General features: G+C 35.5%; 1 protein-coding gene across 2 annotated transcripts in view; it reads right to left on the bottom strand.

The window, feature by feature from the left end:
• The window catches only part of LOC140928538 (ephrin-B2a-like), a 145,237-nt gene that overhangs the window by 4,388 nt on the left and 133,528 nt on the right, over nt 1-7,321 (bottom strand). The window contains exon 1 of one of the 2 annotated variants that reach the window (XR_012164655.1): nt 5,473-5,651. The exons of the other annotated variant lie outside the window; for it this stretch is intronic. The gene's annotated coding sequence lies outside the window, so the exon portion shown is untranslated. Of the gene's footprint in view, nt 1-5,472; nt 5,652-7,321 lie in introns of those variants that run through there. 2 annotated transcript variants of the gene reach the window in all.

Here is a 7,321-nt window from a genome sequence, read left to right as displayed (position 1 = left end):
TGAGTTTTTAAGAATTCACCAAGCCTTTGGCAGTTTAGATTTGTCTTGTTTTGACATTGACCACATCTGAGAGTAAATAAATCAGATATAATAATTTGCACTGATGTCATCTTTTACCACTTTAAACCAAAGCAGATGGCATCACAAAGTAGCAGCTATTTTTAATCTTGGCAATTCATTATTTCAAAATGTTAAACTCACCTGCTAATTAATACGGACACCGCATTATTACGGACAGTTTACTGTGTCCCCGGAAAAGAAACTCAATACATTTTCTCTAAATTCAACCAGCTTGATATGGACACCCCTTGTTAATACCAACACTTTCTACGCCTCCCTCAGTGTCCGTATTAAGGGGGTTTGACTGTAAGTTATAATAAGAACAGCTGCTGTGTTTAGTTGAGATCCCCATTTATAGTAACATGGCAGTTTAATGAGATTATATAACAATAACTTATCAATCCTCAAATATGGAACTTAAACTTTTCCTTCTTTACTTAAACCCCACAATAAGCTGATTTTCATTAATGATAGTGACAAGTTTAATCAGCATTTTAAATTTCCTCCATAATTCACAATCATACAATTGCTGGAAATGGCCTTTACCACAATGTTCTTAAAGTTGCGAACCACACAAGAACAATCTTAACATGAAATCAGAGATAAGTTCTAAAAGTGCCGTCTACATTAAGTTATCATTTATACACGTTTTTTATTTCATGCATACTGTAATTTGCAGACTTGCCTATTAATTAACTTAACAACCTTATAGAGGTTCAAATTTCATGGATTGTCATAATAAACAGGCAAACAGTAAAGAAAAAACTGAGCACAGATGTTATAATCCCATTATCGCCACCCTGAAACTTTAACAGACTATAACAAAACAAGCTGGGGAGAGTGTTTGGACAGAAGGGATAGTTTTATTTAATTTGGCCACACTTAAACAATGCAAAGAACACTTCAATAATCAATTCATTACGAAGGATAATAGAATCATTGCATGTTAAAGTCTTTGAATTTCTGACACTGGAAAGCACCTAATATAATGTTTTTCATCATAGATCCCAGGTAATGATGAAAATATATATGCCCTTAAAAAAAATGCAGAATTGGGTTTTTAGGCCTGGTGAGGTTAAGTTATTAATTTTGCTAGAATTATTTTAAGTGGGTTACTTTAAAAATGGGCAGGCTTTTACTCTGGTAGGTTAAGACAGGTATAAAAACATTTCTCTAGAAAATAATGTCATGATCCAGTAAAAATATATAATTTTGGACAATAACACTTAGCTGCTTGAAAAGAAATTTACCTACTTCTTAGGGAATTTTGACAAAAAAATAGTCATGTACAAAGTCTAAAATCTACTATTCCAGATGTAACTTGAGTTTAAACAAAACAAAAAACTATGACTAAGATCATTCATACAAACAGCACTGATATCCAGAGAATTAAGAAAAAAGAGAGGGATTACATCATGTGCTTTGCAACCAAGTGGGCTAGAAAGCAGGAAAGATTTTTTTTGGTGTAATGTAGGCAAGTCTATAATGCGGGGGAGTTTATGACCAGAATTTTCCAGTAATACACAGGAACTTCCCCACATTAAGACAGAGGCTTCAACATCTTTAAAAGCTGCTTAGTTAAAAATGGTACACTTTAATCGCAAATTTAGCGCAATTATGCAACATGTTCAGGTTCATTGGAATTCTGTGTAAATGCCTGTGTTCTAGTTTACTATTACTGTTTTTCTCATTGCATAATAAAACAACCAGTTTATTAAACATGTTAAGTTGGCTTTAATGGGCATTAGCCTGATGAATTGGTGTGAGGTTATAATAAGCTCTGAACAGGAATTCAAATGGTGGATCTAGGAATTTCACAAAGAGGGAGGTAGGAGCTATGCCAACTACGAATTACTACACTTTTATTTACCTACATGTACTGGTTATTATATAAAGAACTTAAAAATATAATTATAATATATACGTAAACAAAATTTCAGACAAAAGGGGGCTCTGTGGATCAGATCATCTATAGATAGATTCATGAAGTTTATATTCACTAACATGTACAATTACAACTCCCGCTTGAAAGTTAAGGCAATAATCTAGACTTATCATACCATGTCCGGCTTCACCACAACAGTGAAGGAAAAGATTAGAAAAGGTAATAACTTTGCAATAAACACTAATCTTTATTTTTCAGCTGCTTAAGTTCTTAACTCTTCTAATTATGGTAACAGATCACACCAGCAGCAAAGAACCAGGAAAAATTTTTGCTCAGTTGGTTTACTTTTTTGGTGATAATAAAACAAAAAACCATTGGTCATAAAGCCTTGTACATGTACAACAATGTTTTAGGTAAAATATGTTCTCAGGTTAAACCAGAATTTCTGTTGTCTCCTTAAGTGTATGAAATTAGGGCAAGGGGAAAAAATAACTGAATCAAACCAGGTTGAACACCGGTATTCACCTCATGAGATCGATCAATTTTACCAACAACATATACCTGTGAACAAATTCACGATAAAACAAAAGAATTTTTATGAAAAAAATTCCTTTTTGATATTGAAAATCAATGCCATAAACTTCCAATTATAAGCCCTGGCCTTATACAACTTCATAATGGGTTTTAGGAGAGCTTATATATGGGGGGCCATTCGGGAGGGCTTACAACCAGACTAAAAAAAGTGTTTCAAAACAACCTACACAGCAGTCCTGATAAAATACTTTTTGAATTTGATCACTTTCTTTTAAGCTTCAAAATGTCGTAAAAAGTTGAATTCATTTCATATACATGCTAGAGGGGAGTTTATATTTGGAAGAGGGAGGGGGGGAGGGGCTTTTAACTGGATGTATTGTTTTTTTTTTATTATTATTATTAATGGGGGGCGCTTATAAGTGGGGGGGAGCTTATAATCGGAAGTTTACGGTACAACAAACAAATCCTTACATCACAAATAATTATATTGAAGGGCTCTATGTGATATCCAGCAATAAGAAGCATAAAAAACAAGGTGTGGTCAAGTTTTTTAAACCAACTTTTTGGTGTCTGGATATAGGGCCGGTTGGAATATGGTGCATGTATTGGGTGTGTGATATAGCTTTTTGAATTATCAACAATTCTTCAAGTAACTACACTATGCAAAATTTTCTTATGGCTATTAATAAAATTATCCATTGTACATTTGTATAAACCTTCTTTGTAGTAATAAAATCTTCTGTTTTCTAAGCTTTGAGTTTTAGAAAAATATTAACAAACTACTAGATACTATAGATTGCACAGAGAGTTAGAAACACTGATCCATACTTAAACAACTATCATCAACCCAGTTTTCGTGATAATGTTCTTTTATATTGTTTACGTACTGCGCCATTAAGCAACCAATACAATTTTAATTCCACCAAGTTTGACATTACGTGACTGAAATCAAAATTTGCATAGATGGGGTCTAATATTATTTAATTTGACTTAAATTGATGATGTATGGATGACTTCTGGCTTTTACTTAAACGATGAATTAATGCATTCCTGTCATAAATATAAGCCAAATCCTGGTACTGAAAGACGTTGTGGCAAGGAACTCACATATCACAGAATAAAAATATGTAAATATTATTGTGTAGTAAACTGTCTCTAGGAAAGATATTGTTGAGATCGGCACTTAATTTCTTCTCATCTCACAGAAGTGTGACCACCTTATTGAAGAATGGCAAGGACAAACTCTAATGGGCAGGGTGCCCTCAACCTATGTCCGATCGTGTGGGACAGGTAGAAATTTAGTTCAGAACATGTAAACCTTTGATATGATTTGTCCATGGGACAAGAACATTTTTATTCACAAAAAAATACAGAAACAGTTGAATATTGACTTCAAATTATTATTACCATAGAATTACTTCTGTTATGATGTAACTCATTCCGAGGCTCAAAATGCAAGTTGGTAAATGGCAGAATTCACAAAAGTCCACAAATTACAGTCTTCATTGTTAGTTTTTCTTTCAAAGCAACCAAGAAAAGAAAAAATCTTGGATGCTAGCAAAGAAGTAGGTGAATTATGAGAAAATCATTAAATGCCCGAGTTTTGAGCAAAACTTTTTGCACAAGAACTCTTGGGTTTCAGACAACCAAATTTAATATAGTGCTTGTCCAAAGGACAAGTGGATAAGAAAACTTTTCTCTTACTCTGGCAGGGTTATAAGTCCCATCCAGCAGACCGGGAAAAGTAAATTTTCTTACTGACCAACTAACTTTTAAATTAAAAGCTCATCTGTCCAGTGGGCAAGGGTCCTGTGAAGTCATCCTCTAACAAATACTAAGAAGAGCAAGAAGTGGCCCAAGGCAAGCAAAAAGTTATGTGAGAGCTACTTTCCCAAAGGACAAACTGGAATTTAATTTTTTTTAGCCCTGCTATTTTCTCATAGAAAGGTGTTTGTCTTGTAGAGGTATGTATTTAAACAGGGCATGGCTGCATCCAAAACTTTAGAATGATTGGAAAAATGAGCAGATTTGTAGTAAAGGTTTAGTTTTGAAGGGGTATGAATGGACTGACGTCAAAAATTACAAACTGGCCCTGGGATTCTCACATTTTGTGTTTTACCAGATTTATTATTCCGCCTTAAGCCAAAGGGCAGCAGTTTGTGCTGCAGGGTTTAATTTTCTAGAACAATCAACCATCTAACGAAAGTTTACTTTGTAAACCTTTTTGTCTTAGGGGCAGGAGCAATCATACACGAAACTATGGTGGGTAGGGCTGACTATTTCGACACATTTCAACCAGCTGTTCTGAACCAACAAAATGATATGACTTTCTTGAGCTGTTACAAAAACCCGAGATCCCGCAAGCTTACAGTGAAGATGTGCTGAAAAACAGGTCTTGATCTATCAAGCTAATTTTATCGTCATTAATATATCAGCAGACTGAGAACAGAAGAAAGACAATAGCCAAATATAAACGGACATCTGATGCGGCGTCTACGTACAATAAGCTTAGTCGGAGAAAGTATTAATTTCTTTTTTCTCTCGTGATTTTCTAAGAAAACAGTTTGATAAAATGGTGTCGTAGTCAACGCTGTAGAAACAAATTATTGCTTCTAAGAAACCTGAAGTGACTGGCAATTTCTCTTCCAGCTAAAACCTGGGCGTTAAAACGCTACCGCTTCATTGATTCATTTTATATAGCCATGCACTCAAGAGTGTCGTAGTATACTTAATTTGCATATGCATATATTGGTCGGGCGAGAAACTTTTAAGAGTAGTTTGTCATCCATTCTTCCGAACAAAACACACAACACATTGCCTAATAGTTTTTAACATTGAATCACTTTCATTCTGCTATATTCGAAGTCAATTAAACACGTAAGGCTTTAATGAAAGAGAAAATTAGTCGTAAAAACGGATGCTGTATATGTTTCAGAATTAAACATGCGGTTTATGCTAACGGAGAGTTCTAAACTTTAAAAACATTTACTCACCGCGGATTTTGAAAGCTCCACTGTATTGAAGGTAAAGTTTTTGAGCCATTCACGAGGGCAAAAAGCTCCAAATAGCCATAAAAGAAAGTTAAAATATGCACGTAAAAACGTCCTTTCCAATTGCGTGCTTTCATTGATGTTGTTTACAGACGGCCGATGCAAAGTGGACGTGTAAATAGTTTCCCGTAGTTACTAAAACAAGGAATGACCTACAATGATCTACAATGACCTACAATGGCCTACAATGATCTGCAATGATCTACAATGATCTACAATGACCTACAATGAGCTACTATGACCGAACGTGTAACCCCTGTAATGAGCTAAAATGAAGATTTTAGAAAAAGACAAAAAAAAAGACCAGGGGACGTGTGTCGTAGTTACTAAAACAAGGAATAACCTACAATGACCTACAATGATCTACGATGAGCTACTACGAGTTACAATGAGCTACTATGAGCTAAAATGAGTTAAAGTTAAAGTCCTACAATGAGCTACAATATGACAGACACTGATGTTTGTCGTGTGTCACGCTTGGATGTGACACTAGGCTCATAGTATTAAATTGCCAAGAACATTTTGAAAAGGCAAAACAAAAATTGTGCCTGATCTCAGGTAACTTGAGAAACTTGAAAATAGATTATTGCAATCGCGTTTTTACTGGTATAGCACTATTATACCCTGTATTGACGGAAGTCATGCAGGCACTCCCTTATTTGGCCTAGATATGTATGGGCCGCTGAGCAGGATATGGATTTTACTATTTAGCGTTACAAACAGAGCATCCTGTTGGACCGAAAGCCATTTAAAGCCCGTCTTATGATGTCTTATACAGACCAGGGTACTTAAAAAAAATGAACAATTTTTCTTTTGAACAGGGTCAGAATTTGAAGGCCTCCTTTGTTCATCTCTACCCTTACGTCCCTTGAAGATCCCCCCGGATCGACTGTTGGGATGACTGTGTTTGTTCAATTTGTTTGAAAAAAAGACAAGACAAAATAAAACTAATGCGAAAGGTTGCAAGGGATGGTTTGGACAAAAGTCACAGTATCATCATACATATATTATTACACTGTAAATTTATCTCCAAGCGTAATAATCAGAGATGCTGTCATCGTTAAATGGGCTGTCATGCAGTAGACTAAACGCGTTACGTTTACGCACACGTCCCCTGATCTTTTTTGTTTTTTGTCTTTTTCTAAAATCTTCATTTTAGCTCATTACAGGGATTACACGTTCGGTCATAGTAGCTCATTGTAGGTCATTGTAGATCATTGTAGGTCATTGTAGATCATTGTAGGTCATCGTAGGTCATTGTAGGTCATTCCTTGTTTTAGTAACTACGAATAGTTTCCTCTTCACGAGAAGCTGATGTTTTCTTGAACTAAAGCTGGTGGGCCAAGCAACTCACATCATGTAGCCAATAGGCAATTTGGATATTTTTTGCGGTCATAGTGCTGTCAAATGAAAAATGCGCGTGGTTTCTATTCTTTCTGTAGCACGAAGCTCAGTAATAGATATTATATTTCCCGTTTGCTTTAGACTGCAAAACAGTCGGGTTTTTTTTCTCAAAATCTGTTTAACGTAGCGTAAGAATAGCATTAGAGTCTCACGGTCGAGCACCTTCTGTTTGAATGTTCGCGCATACTTGAATACGCAAAAATACGGAGTGTTTTGCAGTCTACGTTCGCTTCGGCGTTCTTACTTGAGTATGGGACAAAAGAAGGGAAAATGAAGCACAGGAACAGCGAAACGGGGGAAGCAGCCACGACAGCAACTGAATACCCGACTGACGATATAAAGTAAAGATAAGCCAGCATCATCTTCATCTGTTTTGTTTTGGTACTGA

Source organism: Porites lutea, chromosome 2 (assembly GCF_958299795.1).
Source record: "Porites lutea chromosome 2, jaPorLute2.1, whole genome shotgun sequence".
In the NCBI taxonomy this organism is placed as follows: Eukaryota; Metazoa; Cnidaria; class Anthozoa; order Scleractinia; family Poritidae; genus Porites; species Porites lutea.
This window is presented reverse-complemented; position numbering and strand designations above follow the sequence as displayed.